At 39.7% G+C, this 19769-nt stretch overlaps 1 pseudogene; it reads left to right on the top strand.

Annotated features, from left to right (window-relative positions):
* The first annotated feature begins 2899 nt into the window (after positions 1 to 2899).
* Positions 2900 to 3914, top strand: LOC114639391 (annotated as a pseudogene).
* The last annotated feature ends 15855 nt before the right edge of the window (positions 3915 to 19769 follow it).

The following is a 19769-nucleotide window of genomic DNA, read 5'->3' as shown; positions in this document are numbered from 1 at the left end:
CTGTGAGGTACCACCTCCATTTCTTCCCTAAGCCATAGACCATACACTTTTTAATTGACAGGAGATGCATCCATACAATACACAAGAGGTTTCCTGGAATTAAAATGGCGTGTCTTCTCCATCTCTTCCATGTTCATGTTGAGACCTTGGCCATTCATTAGATGTGTTAGTAGTGTGCTCTCTCACTTGACTCCTGACATCATAACCTGCATTCACCTTGTTCTCAGTCTACCCTTACTTTTCTCTTACTAGTAAATACACTGTCTTCATAAATTCAGGATCAAGTGTCCTAGAAATCAGCACCTTTCAAACCTCGTATTCATTATTACATCAAATGATCACTGTTAAGACTTCATCATATTTAGTCTATGGTTTAGTGTTTAGTATAGAATTAGTGTAGTGTATCCGTGGAATATTTTCCTCAGCATTCAGTAAGCGTAGTGTATGTTGGTGCTCCTCTGATGCTTCTTATAAAATAAGCAATGAAATTTCATTTCTTTGTTTTTGCAATTAAGTAATTAGTGTAATATCCCAATAGCAGTCCCCCCCATCCCTCAGTCACTCCTCATGCTTTTCCCTGCACCCAATTTCTCTTCAGAAAAGGGAATGCCTCCCATGGATATCAACTATCCATGGCATATCTAGTTACAGTAAGACTAGACACACTCTGTCCTACAGAGGCTAGATAAGGCAATCCAGAACGAGGATAGAATCTCTCTGAAACCTTGGGCTTTTTCACCCATGCCCCAGTTTGCAAACAATCAATCAGAGGATTATTATTAATTAAAAACTGCCTAGGTCATACTTGCTCTTACTAGTTGATAACTCATTTGAAATGTTTATAGTGTTCTATGATGGCTATATGGCTAGCTATCTCTCCTCAGTTCCATATGTCTGACTTGCTCTGAGTTAGAGTCCCGGGCAACATTTCCTGTGCCTCACTATTTCTCAGAGGTCCTCTCTTGCATGTAGTTTTAAAAACCATGCTTGTTCCTTCTTGGGTTACCCTCTCAGCTCTGCTCCAAGAAGTCATTTCCGCTGGTTCCACTCCCAGCGTAGCTCTGCCAATGGCTAGCTGGTCCCCTAACAGGGAAATGTGTTCCTTCAATCTCCCATGGCTAGCTCCACCGATTGCCAGCTGATGCTTTTCCTAGAAATGCTGGGAGCTGTGAAAGCTCTCTGCTGCCCAACCACCCTGAGGCTAGCTCAGCTAATGCCTGCCCCAGCTGAGTTGTTGTGGATGGAAAACACCAGACAGCCTTAATATTTTAAAATCTGCCAGATGGTAAAACTGCTGGGTGAAGAATCTATTGCTCTAAACTCATCAGCTATCCTATATCAGAATGCAGCAGGTGTGGAGGCCACCACCACATCTAATTGCCCCCATGCCTGACATGGTGTGTGTGCTCCTCTCCAACAGCCTGGACTAAAAGCCCAGCCGAAAAGCCCCCTACCCTACTCTCTCTTGTCCCCTCCTCTTCCTCCTGGGATGCAGAAATCCCATCTTTTATTTTTTCACCCAATGATTGGCTTCTGCTGGCTTTATTGACATAAATAAGGAAGAATATAGGTAACCACATTTTAGTATCAGCTCCTCACCCTACAGTTTCTTCCCCTCTCTGTCTCTCTCTGTCTTTCTCTGCCTCTCTCTGTCTCTCTCTGTCTCTCTCTCCATCTCTCTCTCTGTCTCTCTGTCTCTCCATCTCTCTCTCTGTCTCTCTGTCTCTCTGTCTCTCCATCTCTGTCTCTGTCTCTCTCTCACTTTGTGTGTGCGTGTGTATGTGTGTGTGTGACTGCTGGATGTCCCACCTTCTAATCATGTCTCAGCTTATTGGCCATCAGATTTTTTGACAGGTAATGCTTCCACACAGTACACAAGAGATTATCCATATATCCCCCGATTTTAGTCCAATAAAAGACTCTTTCTCTAACATCAATAAACTATATTCAATAAGAAAAATCAAGAGAACTACCAGATAAGGGGTACATTCACAGTTTCTAGTCCATATGCATTTGACAAGCTTGGAGAAAGTACTGTACTATCTATCTTATCTTAGTGAGTGTAAAGTTCTATACCTAATTAATTTTCTTTTTTTCTAATTAATTTTCTATACTAGCTTGCATTTATCAACCTATAAATATCTTCTTAGACCTTAAAATATTTTCTTAAATCTTAAACAACTTAATTGTGAGATTATAGCTATCTAATCTTCATTCCCATCAGAGACTTGAGAAATATACATATTACCGAGAATATAGGACGCACAGTGCAAGCAGCTTACAAAACTACAGAAATAACAGAGGTTTCTAGCTAACCAGACAGTCACCCAAGTTTCCTCTGCAAAATTGGAGCATTGTCTTTGGCCTTCTAGCCCAGAATATCTGAAAGAGTATTCTATGAAGTAGGAATATTGAAGGACTTCCTACCTTGTCTAGGCAAAGCTTTGGGAATCCACCTCCTTGTATCTTCTTTGGGGCAAAGGAAGTTTTTTTTTTCCCCAAGTGACACCTTTCCACATTGGAAGCAAACTCCATAAGGAGAGTCTTTGATGTTCGTTATCTTCTTTGACGTAGAATAGGGGAGCTTCTAGATAAGGACATCTCATTATCATGAAAAGCCTTTTATTAAAAAAAAAAAAAAATCTTTAGCTGGCCAGGGGGCGGGGCCCGAGGAGTTGGGCCGCTGAGGCAGTTGGAGGAGTGTGTAGGTTCTGCTGCCCGGCTGCTGCGGAGCGCCCCCGCTGGTCTGTCCGTGTCTCCGCGTCCCGCGTGCTGCAGGCTGCCCGCTGAGCTGCGGCGAGGCCTGACGGATGCGCGGGTCAGCAGCCACGCCGGGCTCGACGCTTCCCTTTGCCTGCACTTCCTCCTGCCACAGCGCGGTGCCGGCTGGGCAGGCGGGATGGAGGCCGCGGCCCGGGGGAGCGGCCGGGCCCCGACGCGAAGGCTGCTCGTGCTCTTGCTGCTTCCATTGCTCTGGTCCCCGGTCGGGGTCCGCGCGGGCCCGGAGGAAGACCTGAGCCACCTGAACCAGGAGCCACCGGCGCCCGCCCAGCAGCTTCAGCCACAGCCTGCTGCAGTGCAGGGCCTGGAGCCGGCCCCGGCAGAGAAAGGATTGACACCAGCAGCCCCAGTTCATACCAACAGAAAAGATGCAGCTGCCCAGACGAATCTGGGATTTATCCATGCATTTGTTGCTGCCATATCAGTTATCATAGTGTCCGAACTCGACGACAAGACGTTTTTCATAGCTGCTATCATGGCGATGCGCTATAACCGGCTGACTGTGCTAGCTGGTGCTATGCTTGCTTTGGGCCTGATGACATGCTTGTCAGTTTTGTTTGGCTATGCCACAACAGTCATCCCCAGGGTGTATACATACTATGTTTCAACTGCACTCTTTGCCATTTTTTGGCATTAGAATGCTTCGGGAAGGCTTGAAGATGAGCCCAGATGAGGGTCAGGAGGAGCTGGAAGAAGTGCAAGCAGAGTTAAAAAAGAAAGATGAAGAATTCCAGCGAACCAAACTCTTAAATGGGCCAGATGTTGAAACTGGTACAAGCACAGCAATACCTCAGAAAAAAGTGGTTACATTTTATCTCACCCATTTTCGTTCAAGCACTCACATTAACATTCTTGGCAGAATTGGGGGGATCGCTCTCAACTCACTATCATTGTTCTGGCAGCTAGAGAGGATCCCTACGGTGTAGCAGTGGGTGGCACTGTGGGACATTGCTTATGCACTGGATTGGCAGTAATTGGAGGAAGAATGATAGCACAAAAAATCTCTGTCAGAACTGTGACAATCATCGGAGGTGTCGTGTTTTTGGCGTTTGCATTTTCTGCTCTGTTTATAAGTCCAGAGTCTGGTTTTTAAAAAGCTAGTCATCTGTATTCAGCTTAAGGTGTGCAGCTCTTTCTGTACTTAGTGTACATTACAACTACAAGTCATGGAAAAGACTGTATTTTGAAGCATTAATTTGTAAGTTTGACCCATTTAATTATTATGCCCAAAAGATATAATCATTGATTTTATTTGTAAAAATTTTTAAAAAGAAGTTTGACTCGAAAGTGTGGGTTCTCTCTAGCCTAATTATGTTGACACCTCAGCCCCCACTTCTGCTTGACACACATGTCCACCGAAGTGAGGCTGACCATTGAGTTTTCATGTAGCATGACCACTTTATAAACACATTTTCTCCTTGGTCATTGGAGTGTTTAATGTATACCTTAAGCATTTCCGTGGGGAAAAAGAATGAATTATTTCTACTTTTAAAAACATATTCCTGAGCCAGTACAGTAATCAGTTGTTCTATCTTGTCTTTGGGAATTAGGATTAAACAGAGGAATGAGTGTTCCTGCTGTATCAGTAACAAGCGATAAGAGTTGCTGGCTAGGTCCATTCTTCCGCTTATTTTAATTGGGTAGGACACCCAATATTAAAAATAGTCAATATTTGACAACATGGACTTACCAAATTAAAAGAGAATACTATGAATATATTCATATTTTTCTATATTGAATAAGCAATGTAACAAACAATGTAAATAAAAATGGTATAACCAGAAAAATCTTTAAATTTCATATTCTGTAGGTCTCTGAGGCTTTTGAAAACCATCTATCTATCTATCTATCTATCTAAATATCTAAGTATCTATATATCTATATAACTGAATAAGCAAACATTGTTTGTTTCTAGCTATCTACTATCTGTTTTACTTTCAAAACACCTACAGGAAGGAAAATAAAGCTTACTTTTGTAATTAACTAACCTATTACTCAACATGAACATGAATAACTACTATTTGCATTTCATAATTATTCAAAGCAGTTTGTAATAGAAGCTTTCACAAGGACTAGAACTTAACATTGCATTTTAAAATTAGTTGTATACCTAAAATGCCTTAAATAAAAGTTTAAACAGTTACACGCAGTATGTTGTAATCCTAAGTCTATATCAATATACAAACTCCATATCAAGTATAAAATGTTTGGCTTGTTAGTGCTCTTTAGTCTAAAAGTAGAATAAATAAACTACCCTTTTATCTTATCATTTCTAAATTATCCGTTTTTGTTTTCATCCCTTCTTCCTTTTCTAAAACTAAATAGAAGAGAAAGAAGGATACAGAAAAGAAAAAGAGGAAAAAGAGATCCCTGAATGTAAACTACTATATTTTGTTTGCTCCTTGACAAAGACCAACATCAACATGTGACCAGTCAACCTAAGTGACAATGTACATCCATTACTCATCGAATGATCAAAAACTATCCACCCAGTTTTTTTTTGGGGGGGGGAATGGGACATTTTTCTCTTAAAATTGCTTCCTAATGTTTGGGGATGATGTCTCTTTGGGGATGCTAAAAAATTTGGGATATTGTCCAGTCTTAAGAAAACCAGATGTAACATTTACTGTAGTCTCTGTGTGGTTGGTAAGTTTAGAGCTTAACTGAGGTCCTGACTGGAAGTGTCTGAGGTAGGATCAAGTAGGATGCTGGAATTAATATGACTTAGTGTCTCAGTATTCTTCTTAGCATCTTCAATGGTGAATCTTGATAGGGCTGCTTGAACTTCACTGGTGTCCAGTACTTTTTCTCTGTGAACATGTAAACTTTCAAAAATAATATTCATTTCTGCATTAACACATGAATGAAATGTGCAGTATATACAGTTCAGCTAAAAATGATTCTCTTCTCTCTGTTTGAGCAGGTAAGGCATCTGTCTTTCTTTTGAAGTTAGTTTGGACTATATAACCAAACTCTAGTCAAAATTTCCATCCATACCATTTGAAATGATGGCATGATAAGGCCTGAGGACTCTGGAGCCAACAAGATTTATTTGCTATGCTTAACTGAAGTCCTGGCTGGAGACATTCATGTCTCAGCCAGTCTCAGAGCTATTTCTGTGTAGAGGGATCAGCATATACCATACCTGGTTTATGGTTCTTGTTTTCTTCTTTTGTGACTGTGGTCATGATTTTTAGGAGGTCTCCCTGAGTCAAATCTAATCTTTATTCATTTTGATGGAATCCATAGCTTTTTTCTGTTGAAACAAAGATAAAACCTCTCCCCCAACATAATACATTTCTTTCCTCCATTCTAGATTATCACATGTATAGACTGATCTAATTCATCAGTGATTTCTAAAACTGGTGTGATTTAGCAGTGTTACCTGTTTTATGATATTTTAAAAAGTTAAAGTCAATGAAGCATTTAATATTCTGTTGTTAAATCACATTCAACAACAAATATTGAAATTAAATTTGATCAATTTAATTAATTAAAATTATTTAAAAATTGAAATTAAAGCATCTTTAATCGATATCTGAGAGATTCTATATTTCTCTTCTGTTCTATGAGCATATCTTTTAAAATCCTGTTAGATCTCTCTATAATTGCTAAACTTTTAGGATTGTAAGATATGTCTATAACATGTACTATGCCATAATATATATGTGTTATATACACATACACATAAACATACACATACATATACAGTCTACTGGATACCTATGCCTGAGCATCATTAGCTTCAAAGGCATCTATAAGATAGCCACCACCATTTCTAATAAATGTGCAATCTCAGAATCACTCCTTTTACAACTCAAAGCAGAAGCCCCTTGGAATCCTGAATATGCATCAACTGTATGAGGTACTAACATATGTACATGATTTAAAATTACAAACTCAACAAAATAAAACACATAATCTATTGTATGGTATTGCTCTAAGGTGACTTCATTAAATGGAATCTGTATTTTTAACTCAATATATTGCATTTCTAATTCTTCCAGCCTTTGTGGATTTTTATCATCTGGAATCACCATTTTTGCTGTCATTGTAGGTTACAGATTGGATTCTTCTGAAGAATCTTTATTCTGTTTAATGGCCTCCAATTTAGTAATCAATTCCTCAGTCCTTTCTTTTATTAAGTTTGCTTTATTTTGATTTCTTAGAGAAGGACACAGAAAATAGTGATCATTACTCAGCATACTGTAATCAATTTCATGATTGCAGCAAGCAAAATGAAATTATATGAGGTCCAAGTGTCTTCTGCCATTGTAGTTTTCATTTTTTGTTTTTGCTTTTAATTTTGTTAGTTATTTTATTTATTTACATATCCCCCTTCTCAGTTTTCCCTCCACAAACTCCTTATCCCATCTCCCCCCTGCTTCTATAAGGGTGCTCCTTCACCCTCCCACCCACTCCTGACTCACGGCTCTAGCATTCCCCTATGCAGGGGAATGCCCCCCTCCCATTGGTGCCAGATAACGCAAATCTCTACTACATATGCAGCTGGAGGCAAGGGTCCCTCCATGTGTACTCTTTGGTTGGAGATATGGTCCCTGGGTACTTGGGAAATCTGGCTGGTTAATATTGTTCTTCCTATGGGTTGCAAACTCCTTCAGCTCTTTCAGTCTTTGCTGTAACTTCTCCACTACTGTCTCCATGCTCAGTCCAATGGTTGGCTGCAAGTATCCTCATCTGTATTGGTCAGGCTCTAGAAGAGCCTCTGTCAGCATGCACCTGTCAGCATGTGATTCTTGGCATCATTAGTGTCTGTGTTTGGTGAGTATATATGAGATGGATCCCTAGGTGGAGCAGTCTCTGGATGGCCTTTCCTTTCATCTCCACTCTACTCTTTGTCCCTATATTTCCTTTAGACAGGTGCAATTCTGGGATAAAATTTTTGAGAAGGGTACATGACCCCATCCGTCAACCAAAGGCTGTGCCTAACCTCTGGATATGGTCTTTCCAGGTTCTCCCTCCCCTTTGTTCGGTATTTCAGCTAATGTCATTCCCACTGTGTCCTGAAGCCTCTTGTTTTCCTGGCATCTTGGACTTTCTGGTGGTTACCCCCAATTCCCCATCTCCCTTTGCTACATATCTCTGTTTAATTTCCTGATCCTTTATATATGTCCCCGTCTCCTCCTATAACTGATCCTCCCCCCTTTTTTTCCTCTTTCCCTCTTCACTTTCTCCCAATTCCCGCCCACCATCTACCTCCCTTGATTATTTTGTTCCCCCTTCTAAGTAGGACTGAAGCATCCACACTCTGGTCTTCCTTCCTCTTGAACTTCAATATGGTTTGTAAGTTGTATCATGGGTATTCCAGGTGGGTGTTGGGCCTAGTGAAGCCCAGAGACACTTCTCTGGGGATGGGGAAGCACATTCTGAGGCATGGGAGAGATGGAGCTATCTTCGGGGTTACTGGGTCCATGAGAAGGGCAGGGCCTTCAGGTTCTCAGACTCTTGGACACTCAGGCACCCCTGGGAGCTGCAGAAGAGTTGAGAATGGAATGGGGGTCTGATGGCTGAATCTAGCCCAGGGCTGGGTGGTAAAAGAAGAGCATCTCTAGCTGGTCCCACATGGGAGAGAATCCTTGACTTGTGGATGGTTGGCTTGAACTTGAGTTTGGTGGTAGCCATCGCTGGGAACATAGAGAGGCCTTCTGCAGGAGAATAGATTGTAGCTCTATAGGCAAAAGCCTTCTTTGTGGATCCCCAAGGCAGATCCCGATGAAAAGAGGCAGTCTGTGGTTGTAAGACACTTATTGTCATGGCAGAAAGTGGATGAGTAAAACTATACCCCACTTCTGGATATGGAAAGCTTATTGGCTAAGCTCTCCAGGCCTTTATGTACCTCATTAAAATGGAGATTTACTTTGAGCCTACATGATCACAGGTCATGTCCTCTACATATGGAGAGGCTTGTGACATTGCCCTTATGTGACTGATGGGCACAAATCTATGAAGGGGTGCAGCTAGTGATAGGGGCCTGGGCCTGGAAACAGGTGAAATGCCTACCATCATTTCCAGGTTTCTGGGGTTTTGATTCTTAGCTCAAGCGGGAACCAAGCTACCTTCTATGGTCCCACAATTCTATTTCCACTTCTCTCTTAATCTGGGTTTCATTGCTGTAAAGAGACACCATAGTGACACACTTCCTTCAACAAGACCACACATGTCCTAACACATATACCACTGCCTATGGGCCAAGCATATTCAAACAATCACACTTTCTCAGTGAGATTCATGTGTCCCCTTGAGCATTCCTTGATATTTAGCTTCTTTGGATGTGTAGATATTAGTATGGTTATCCTTGACTTTAAAGCTAATATCCATTTACAGTTCAATACATATGATGTGTGTCTTTTGGAGTCTGGGTTACCTCATTCAGTATAATCTCCTCTAGTTCCATACATTTGCCTGCAAATTTTATGATGTCCTTGCTTTGGATAGTTGAGCAATACTCCATTGTGTAAATGATACTCTTTATACATTCTTCAGTTAAGGGACATCTAGGTTCTTACCAGTTTCTAGCTACTGTGAACAAAGCTAATATGAACATAGTTGAGCAAGTGTTCTTGTAAGATGGTGGAGAAGCCTTTGGTTATCTGCCCAGGAGTGGTATAGCTGGGTCTTGAGGCTTAAGGTAGATTGATTCCCACTTCTCTGAGAAACCACCCAATGATTTCCAAAGTGGTTCTACAAATTTTGTACTCCCAACAGAAACAGCAGAGTGTCCGTATTCCACATCCTTGCCAGCATAAGTTTTCACTTGAATTTTTGATCTTAGCCATTCTGATGGGTGTAAGATGAAATCTCATAGTTGTTTTGATGTGCATTTCCATGATGACTAAAGATGTTGAACATTTCAGTTCTTCTAGGAATTTCATTTTAAAAAGCAAGTTTCTGATTTGTTCCAACAAGAAAGGAGCAGATTTCTAAGATGTGAACCCACTACATAAGTAGTTCTTTACCTTTTATTTCTTGAGTCATGTGAGCAACAAATCAAGGGTAATACATTTCCAGTAACCTTTCATTGACCTGAAGGGATTTCAAGTCCTCAGCAACTAAGGACTATTTTCTCTTCTTTGTACTGGGAAATATAAAAAATGTATATGTAAACCCTTTTGTCTCATTGGATTGCATTGATGTTGCTTATTTAATATCTGAGATACATCTATTTCACCCACCTTGGCCAAGAAAAGCCAAAATTTGGAAACCAAAAAAGGTTTTGTTGTTGTTGTTTCTTTTGTTTTCTTTTTCTCAGCTAAAAAAAAAAACTTTATATGAGGTTCATTTTTAAACATAATGACTGGAATTTGCAGGGAACACCCTCCTTGAGACCTGTAACAACCTATCTTTTCTGCTATTTCTCAAGTAGTGTGCAAGGCAGCCAACTTACACAGTGTTTATAGATGTAGGCAGGTTATTTTGTGGAGACAGGGGCAGATCTGTTACTAAGGCAATTTCTCACATTAGTACAAAGCTTGAGTGGATGTAGAGTATCCATTTCCACTCATGTTCATCACCAAAAGCTAAGAGAAGAGCGTTAAAGTTTTCCCAGATTTTGACAAGGCAATAATTCTGTGACATATCTTTCACTACAACTGTCCTTTAACCTGGGTAAATGACCTATATGTGAAATTCCTAGGTGTGGATTCTCCAGGTTAGAGCTACATGCAAGTTTTGATGTATAACTCCAACACTTCCCTCCTTACCACCAAAAATGAGGCTGTGAAATCTAGTAAGCCAGACCCAACTCATGATGTGCCAATATGCTTCTTTCTTGCTCATAATACAAATAAAACATCAACCTGCTAGCTATATTTTGTAAGATTTTATTTAATCAAAATATACATTTTCTTACATTTATGCCTATTAAAAGTAACACACGGAATTGATATAGGCATTGCAAACATTTACTTCTATTAACATTGTTAAAAAGTTTTTAGATTATAATGTAATTACAACATTTCTTCCCTCTTTTCCCTACTTGTAAATTCTCCCAAAATACCCCTCCACACTATCTTTTAATTCCTGGACTCTTTTCTCATTAATTGTTATAGCACACATATATGTATATCTATATACATATATATTCCTAAATATAAGATGATCAGCCTGTATAGTGTTACTTGTATATATGTTATCAGTGCTGAGCATTTGATACTGAAAATCCAACTGGTGTATTCTTCCCTGGAGAATATTATTTCTCCTGTTATCAGTGTCACTTAGTTACAGGTAGTCCTTTCTGTAAGGTAGAGGTCTCATGGGCTTTTTCTGTCCACTTTGGCTTGTTTCTTGTTGTATTGGTTCAGCTCATGTATATGCAATATTGTTGATTAGAACTTATGGGTGAATCATTTGCTTCTATACCTCAGTTAAATCATTTTCATGAACTATTTCTGTTGATCCAATCAAAGTTCAGTTCATTTTCTATTTTTTGTGGAAAAGCTGGTGGTCTCTGACATTCTTTGATAATTCTCTAATTTAAAACTGCAGTTGAATGAATCCATGATGACATATGCATTACAAAGATATGCACAACAGGATTACTACCAAATATGAGGTCTTACTGTACTTTACTGGATGCCTCATCCTACTATATATGACCTAAGAATCTGCATTCCTATATTACACACCACAGGAAGTACTTCAGCTAGTACATTGCCAGCAATCTCAAGGATACTTCGAAGTGAACTGTGTTTCATGGCTTTAATCTCTTCATCTCTTTGGTATATTTCTCTTCTTAAATCATCGTACTTCTCCTTAACTTCTTCAAGACGTAGTTCTTTTAGGGCCTAAAAAAACAGACATTTCATTCTTTGAAATATATATTACTGGTATTTCATAATAAGAGCTTCAGCACCTGAGTACATGTTTCCACCATTTTATAAAAATAGAATTTCACAAGTTTGTCCAAACCTCATACTTTTCACCTAAAGAGTGAGAATAGCTATGGCTCCTGTTTGTTTATAAATCTCTCTGGGATAAAGGAGGCTTGGGGCCATGACAACCCTGAGAACTATGGACTAAAGTACAATGTCTAGGAGATGGCTGAGGGTTTAATACACACCAAGTCTCAGCTTCACTGAGGTGAGCCAAGTCTATCTGTCTAACAAATGATGGTAACTAGCATTGCCCCTGAGAGTGGAGCTGTCAAGCTCAGGAATGGCAGATAGACTGCATTTGTATTGGGCTCTAGATCTGTAGAATATAGCAAAAACCTCTGGAAACACACATTGCAGAATTTAGAGCCTCAGATTCATATCCTGACTAATCTGATCATTTCAAACTGATATCCTTAACTGCTGTGCTAAAATTTCTTGAAGTGGTGGGCTGAGGTATTTTTTCAAGTGAAGTAAAATAAGGCTAATCTAAAGAGTGGTCCCTGGGGAGTGTTTGTTTGATTTTTCTCTCTCTAATGTAGGTAACTAACACTACAGAAGGTGGTGTGTCTTTATCATTAAGGTCTTCACCAGGATCGAGGTGGATCTGAGGTTTTCATGTTCACACGTCATTGGAGGTTTTCTCTGGGATCGTTATTTCTTTGACAATGTCATACTGTTCCTCCTAGGGGAGCCATGGTTGGTAAAGTTTCCACACCATCAAGACTCACCTTCAGCTTGTGTTCAAGAACCCTCTCCTGATATCTCAGAAGGTTCTCCTTTTCCATCTCCATCTTCTTCTGCAGCTGGGCCATGTTTTCTGAGAAGCTTCTCTTTTGAGCCTCAATCTCTTGCTCTTGCTTCTTCTGTTGCTGCCTCATTAACTCTAGTTCCTTCTCAGCTGCCTCCTTCTTGGCCAACTCAACTGTACCACAAGGGTTTTAGAGAAGGAAGAAAGAACAGGCAGAACTGAGATCTATCCCTCCTGATCTCAGAGATCAGTCTGATTTCAGCATAAAAACTCTACAACTTCACATCACTGTGCAGTGATGCCCTATGTGATGGAAATGCACTGACTGACTAGGCATTCAACACCAGCCCCAATCTAGTTTTCAGAACTAGAAGAAGGTGCACGAGGGAGGTCCTTGTTCGGGGGATCTCCCTCTCTGTCAACCATAGGGCTCTACAGGAAGTTTGGGACAGCTGAGCCCTCCTCTGTACCTGCCATGGCTTTCTGCCCATCACTGAGAGCTTTGTCTGACTGCAAGATGGACCCCACAACCGTGATCTGTGACTTCAGGAAGTTCTGGAAGACTTCATTTGCCTGGGTACCAAAAGAGAGAAAACCTTAATAAATAAGTATGTAGTTTTATAATGGAAGAATTATCATTCCCTGAAATTACTATTCTTTCTGCAGTAACTGAATCCTCCTGTAGTTTACACGTGAGTACTTTAATCCTATGGTTGTAACAAAGTCTATTACATTTGCTGAGATCAAAAGATAAAACCCTCTGTGAAAAGCCTTCTGGTAGCTCTCTAGCCTCATGGTTCCACAGATGTATATGACATAAGTAGGACTAAGAAATAGACTAGGAGTCTTGGACCTTATTTGCTTTAGTATTTACAACCTTCCCTTTCTTATAACAATGCCATTTCTGGCCTGATTCCTTTACCTGCATGTATTATGCACATATACTCTTCTTCAAACAATGCTCCTAGCACCTCAGACCCTCCTGCTGTGTTCCTGAACTGACCACATATACACTCTTCTGAATGATAGTACAAGTGTCTTCACCCCAAGTCAATCACATCATGACTGATTCTATTCAACTGTATCACCTATGTATACATCCAATAGAATAGAAAGGCCAATCTGGACTCAAGTTGCATTTAGTGCATGGACAGTACTTTATGTCAAACTTTATCCTTCAACTGAAATTTTATGAAGAATACCCACACTTAGCATCTTATGTAATGCACAATTGAGCATGGATACAATTAAAATCAGATGAGTTGTGTGTGAGAAAGTGCATGTGCATTAGAGAAATTGAATGCATGCCTTAATCTATCCTTCACAGAAGAGAGCCACTCAAACTATGGCCACAGTAGCGGCCTCTGCCTTCTTTTAGATCCACTCAATATGACCCAGGATGGGACTTGGGTCATTTGAATGTCCTCAATTATATGGTCACTGTGGATGTGGCCAGTATGCTCCTCTCTCATCTCTTTGATTGCTTCACTCTGAATGAAGCTGCCCATCTACATTGGTAAGTCCGTGTGAGCTTCTATGTTCAGTGCATCCCTCAACTGCACCATGGAGATACTCTTAAGAGGTAATTCATTCTGACCCTGAGTTTTAGACTGATATTTCAATGAGGAAAATAACACTAATTCAATTTAGGAAATGAGCTCTCAGTAAGTTAGTATCATCACCATCATCAATAACATTACCACCACAATCATCATCACCTCCACTGCTGCCACTACCTCTTTAAGAACTTGCTGGCATACAGCTTAGAACAGTGATTCTCAATCTTCTTAATGATGTGACCCTTTAATATAGTTTGTACATGTTGTGATGATTCCCCAACCATAAAATTATTTTGTTGCGATTCTCACTTCTTCAGAAATGTTCCTATGGTAATAACCAACCACTTTTTGATTGGATTCAAGGGTCACACTTGACACTGCTGAAGTGGTTAAGAACCTGAGACTAGATAGGTCATGGGACTAGGGCAAAGCCTACTACTAGTATTTTGCTAAAGGAACCTATCAGTCAAGTGACTCCCAATAACATACTGCTATACACATAGATCAGTACCTTTTCCAGATCAAATCAGAGAACAGTAGGTGGTAATTAACACAGATGGGCAATGTGCAGAGAAAGAGAGACTTTGCAATGCTCAGCCCTAACTGGGCTTCTTTATAAAACCCCTCAAATCTCTCAGAACTCAAGGATCAACACAGAAGAGGAGGAAGAAAGATATTAAGAGCTGAAGGTGATGGATGAACCAAGGAAACAGCATTTTCCAGGCACAATAGCACTGATGCACATGTGAACTCCCAGAGACTCTGGCTTAGTGCACAAGACCTTCAGGGCTCAAGCTAGACAGGGTCCCAGGACTGAGAAAGAGTGTTGAACACAGGGTCCTAATAAAATTGATTCATACTGGCAAAGAAAAACTAAGGTTTCTTCAATGAAATCTCAGTGAGAATATCAACTTTAGGGTAATCCACATGGTCAGAAGAAATTGAACAAAGTAAACTATACGCAATAGTATTTTTATAGACTTTCTGCATTGTTTTACTTTGTTTTGTCTTTTGTCTTATTGATACAAGCATTTGTGAGTGTGTGTTTGTGTGTGTGTGTATCTCTCTGTGTGTGTGTGTATACTTGAGTCTCAGGAATATATGGCTGTGTATGTGAAAATAAAACCATCTATATGAATACAAATGACAAGAGGGATAGGCATGAGAAAATGGAAGGTTGGAGGTCATGAAATCAATGAGCAGCATATAATATAGATTCATATAAAAGTGACTTTATGTAACATAGTAGCACACACAATGAGTGCATACCTTGAAGGATTTAAAAATCACTACATCTTGTTAAGCAATTAAAAGAGGCCAAACGAGTGACCCAGTGCAGCACTGATGGTGCAGGTAACCCAGCAGAGAGGTGTCATGCAGCACTTCTACAATATGTGCATTTTAATTGACTCCTCATTTGAGGAAAAGTAATATGAGATGTTTATAAGTAAATGTTCTAGGAGAGAGCTCACACAATTGTGTGTAGGTTGGGCAAATAAGAATCTGGTTTTGTCACACCATGTGGAATTCTGGGAGCACATAGAGTAGAAAGACACATGACCAACTGACATACATTGCCATTTCCAAAAGATAGAATGTGTGCTGAGATACAGTTCCTGAGTGAATATCTGGCATATTTCTCCTACCTAGTACAGTCTACAGTAGTATTGGTTTTGTGATCTCTGTAGGTCACTATACATGTTAGCATATCCTAAAAAGTAGTTTCACCTACCCATGACCACTTAACTTAGCACTGGTTTTAGATGCTATCCTGTTATCTTGACCTTCACACTGGGTCACAATATGCACAACTGCTCTCCCAGAACACCTCAGTACTTTACTCTTGGTGCCACCATCCAAATCTTACAGGTCCATGTAAAATTCCCTAATCACATATCTTTCCTGAATCTGCATGTCATGCATCAGAATGTATATTAACTATCCTATTTACATATATGTTATATTCATATCACATGGTTAAAAAAATTTGAAAATATATTTGAGAATTTGATATTCAAAAAATTTGATATTCAAATTTTTGAATATGGAGTAAGAGGCTAAATACAGGTTAACAGAACAATGCTATGATAACAAATGTAGACAAAACATTTCAGATGGTAGAGTAGAAAGACTACTAAACCTATAAGGAATCACACTGAAGAAATAAAAATGTGAGCTGGAGAGATAGCTCAGAGGATAAAAGTAGTTTCTGTTCAAATGTAAGGACATGAGTTTGAAACCCGTGTATAAACACGATGCAATAGCATGAGTTCTTGTTTCCAGCACTTCTACCAAGTGACGGAGCATACACAAGGTAGTCCATGAAAACTCACATGCCAGCTAGCCTGAAACAAAGCATAAAGCACCATGAGGATCATGTCTCAAACAATGTGGAAAGGGAGCAACAACACATGAAGCTATCCTCTGACCTCCACATACAGATTTGTTCTCTCTCTCCTCATCTCTCTCTCCCTCCCTCTCTCCTTCCTTTCTCCATAATTCCCCTTCCCATTCCTCTTCTCCCTTCCTCTCTCCCTCGCCTTCTCCTTCCCCTCTCTCTATCTCATACACACACAGAGACATTCACACTCATGAGTATGCACACACATCCTACAACACAACAGTCACAACACTAAAAGATACATTTTAAATTTTTAAAAGGGTATTTGTTTGACTATTATTGAAAAAGAGTTATTTTATTTTTAGTCATTTAACATTACAGATTAAGGACTTCACTATGCCATTGCCATATTTGCATATAATCAAAATTGAAGACATTTTGTTAGTCTTAAGTGATCTCTCTTCCACTGCTATATTCTTAGTATTTCACCATTGTCTTTCTCTCCCTCCACTAGACTCCACACAAGACAAATTATACTTCATAATTTTAACCTGGCTTATGTCATTTCCATTTACTTACTTATAAACATCGTAATCTATTCTTATTTACAATGGAACAAGATTCATTTGTAGGTGTGTGTGTGTGTGTGTGTGTGTGTGTGTGTGTATCACAAATATTCCATAGCTATTGATCTGTTAAAGTACACTTAGGATGATCATATAATTGGGTTTTTGGGGACAGCATCATATTAATACGAGGATACGGGTTTCTCTGTAGGATGTTGACTTTGATTCATTGGATGTATATCCAGAAATGACATGGCTAGATCCTATGGAAGTTGCCTCTTTTCATTTTTTTAGAGGAGTCTGTATATTGACTTCTATAATAACTGTAACAACTTAATTTACATTCTGATCAACAGAGTGTATGGCTTCCTGTTCTCTACACATCCATTATTGTTGCTTCCTTCCAGATTGGCAGACATTCTTACTGGGGTACTGTGACTGAGTGCTGGTTTTAGTTTCCAATTTATTTCTTTACAGGAACAAGAAAAAATTTTCAGTGAAAAAGTCAGTAAAAAGAATCAACGACATAAGAGAGGAATTATGAAACTCAAGAAGGAAGTGAAATCTAATTGTTTGTTTATGTGAAAGGTCTAACCACAGCAGCTTCCTCCCTGCTCTCTCCTTTCAGTGAAGAATTGAACTGATGTGCTTTGAATCATCTCACATTCAGAACAAAATAAAATTCTAAATAATAAATGTGACAAGGCCTAACAGCATGTGGTCTTGTACAATTAAGTGTAATTACAGGATGCTGCTGTGCCATTTCTATAGATCTATATGAAGTGATTTCAATTTTTGATATTACAACACTGAGGGTACATGTCATGAGTATTGATTTTGTTAATTTTTAATATAATGTTTGAGAGACTCTTCTTAGAAGTCATGTAAATCTACTCTGATTGTATTTTCATTTAAGTGGCAGAGATGCATTTAAAGCCATCTTTTATATTTAGGTATGAAAAGTCCCCCATATGCTCATGTGTGTAAGCACTGGGTCCTCAGCTGCTGATGCTATCTTGAGAAGTTGTGGAACATTGAGAGATAGAGCCTAGCTTTAGGAAGTAGATCTGGGAAGGGAGGATGTTTCAGATAAGTAACCCAGCCAACATCTCTCATACCTGCCCTGCTTCCTTGTAAACTGAAATGTGAGCCAGCACCTGCTACAAGCTCTCACAGAATCTCCTGCTGCCAGCCTTTCTTCATATGATGGACTGTATGTCCCCAGAACATCACCCTAATCAATGTTTCTGTGAGTTACTTCACAGTAAGAAGACTATTAACAGAGAAAATTGCTATGTAAATTCATGTTCTTACTATTGTTTCCTGGAGCCTCACCTGGTTTGTGGCACCGAAGTATAAGAGTTTATAGCTGTAGACTAGTCAGGCCTTGAGACACCAAAGGGATGGAGCTAACAAGCTATTATGAATGGAGTGAGGAATGTGATAACACTGTAGACATAAGGACTGCTAGGTTGCAGGAGGCCATGTTAAATCAGGTGGAGGTAGAAGCTACTGCTGCTTCTGTAAGCCATGTGTGAGACAGAAAAGTCCAACTGTACCGGCCAGGTGACCCTTTGGTCAAAGGAAGTCAGAAATCTTGAACAGTTTTCCCATAGGTTCAGCCAAGAATATTCCTCAGAGCACAGGATGTGCCCAAACCACCTCCAGATTCCATCATCTCCTTCATGAGAGAAAAAGGAAACTATTCTGGGACAGAACCACCATGACCCACAAGGTGTTCACCAGCATCTGGATATAACCATCACACTGGGTATTCTGGATTTACTTCTGTAGCCAACAAAGACATGTAGAAAATATGTAGATGAAAAGTACTTAATTCCTCCAGCCACCAAGACTACAATGTGCTACCACCACACACCCACCAATTGAGAAAAGGCAGACAATAAGGTTTGATGTGATTCTCTGGGAGAAGTACACATAATATGTGCAACTATTGAACTGTATGGAGTGTCTACTGATACTGTACATACATCATTACAGTCCCCAATGCTCATGGATATACTAAGGAGAACATCATGAATTGTGAAATAAGGGTTCATACAAGAATTTGTAACAATCCACTTTAAAATTTTAGACCGCTTTCAATGTGTAGCACTGGATGCCTAGGTAATCCCTATGTCAAGTAGTCTGGCATCAATTCACAAAGATCCTCCCACCTCTGTGTCATCTCACCTAGTCATCAAACCTTTCAATAAAAGCTGAAGTCAAAAAAAAAAAAAAAACGAATCTACGTGAAATGACCTACACCAGTAGTCCTAGCTGGGCATGATGGTGAGGTAGGAAGAAAATGAGTCAAGGCTAGTTTAAGCAACACATTCAGGGACAAAAAGATAAAAAAAAAAACTAGAAAGAAGAAAAGAATAAAGAAAACAAAGGGAAATGGCATCATTGTATCTGTTAAACACTGAATAGGCAAATCACCACAGTGGAATCCTATGATGGAATTATTCACAGGAAGGATGAATGGTCAACAGCTGCCCACAAACACGAGCAGTTGTCAAAAGTATAACACGGAAGATCTGGTCTGTTCTCTAAAACACCAGACCAGGATGGCAGTTACCTTTGATAGTCCAAATAGAGACTAGAGATTTTGAACAGAAGCAAGAAGGCTCTGGGGGGCCTGATGTGTCCTGGTGTGACAAAAGCTGAGCTTTCAGTGTGCCTGTCACAGACATTGCACTCCCATTAGAACCTAAGCCAAAGTTGCTAAAAAAAAAAAAATCATTTCTTATCATTAGCTATAGCTATATACACTTATATGCTCTGGATTCTGTCCTTTGAGAGGATATTAAATAATACAGCCAGGCTCAATACAAGCCTAAGGGTGTCCTTCAGAGTCTGCTTCCCTGCTAGAGACCA

The sequence above is a fragment of the Grammomys surdaster genome, unplaced genomic scaffold, assembly GCF_004785775.1.
Source record: "Grammomys surdaster isolate TR1022 unplaced genomic scaffold, NIH_TR_1.0 125702, whole genome shotgun sequence".
NCBI classification, from domain to species: domain Eukaryota; kingdom Metazoa; phylum Chordata; class Mammalia; order Rodentia; family Muridae; genus Grammomys; species Grammomys surdaster.
Note: the sequence above shows the minus strand (reverse complement) of the source record. Positions and strands in the feature narration are given on the sequence as shown.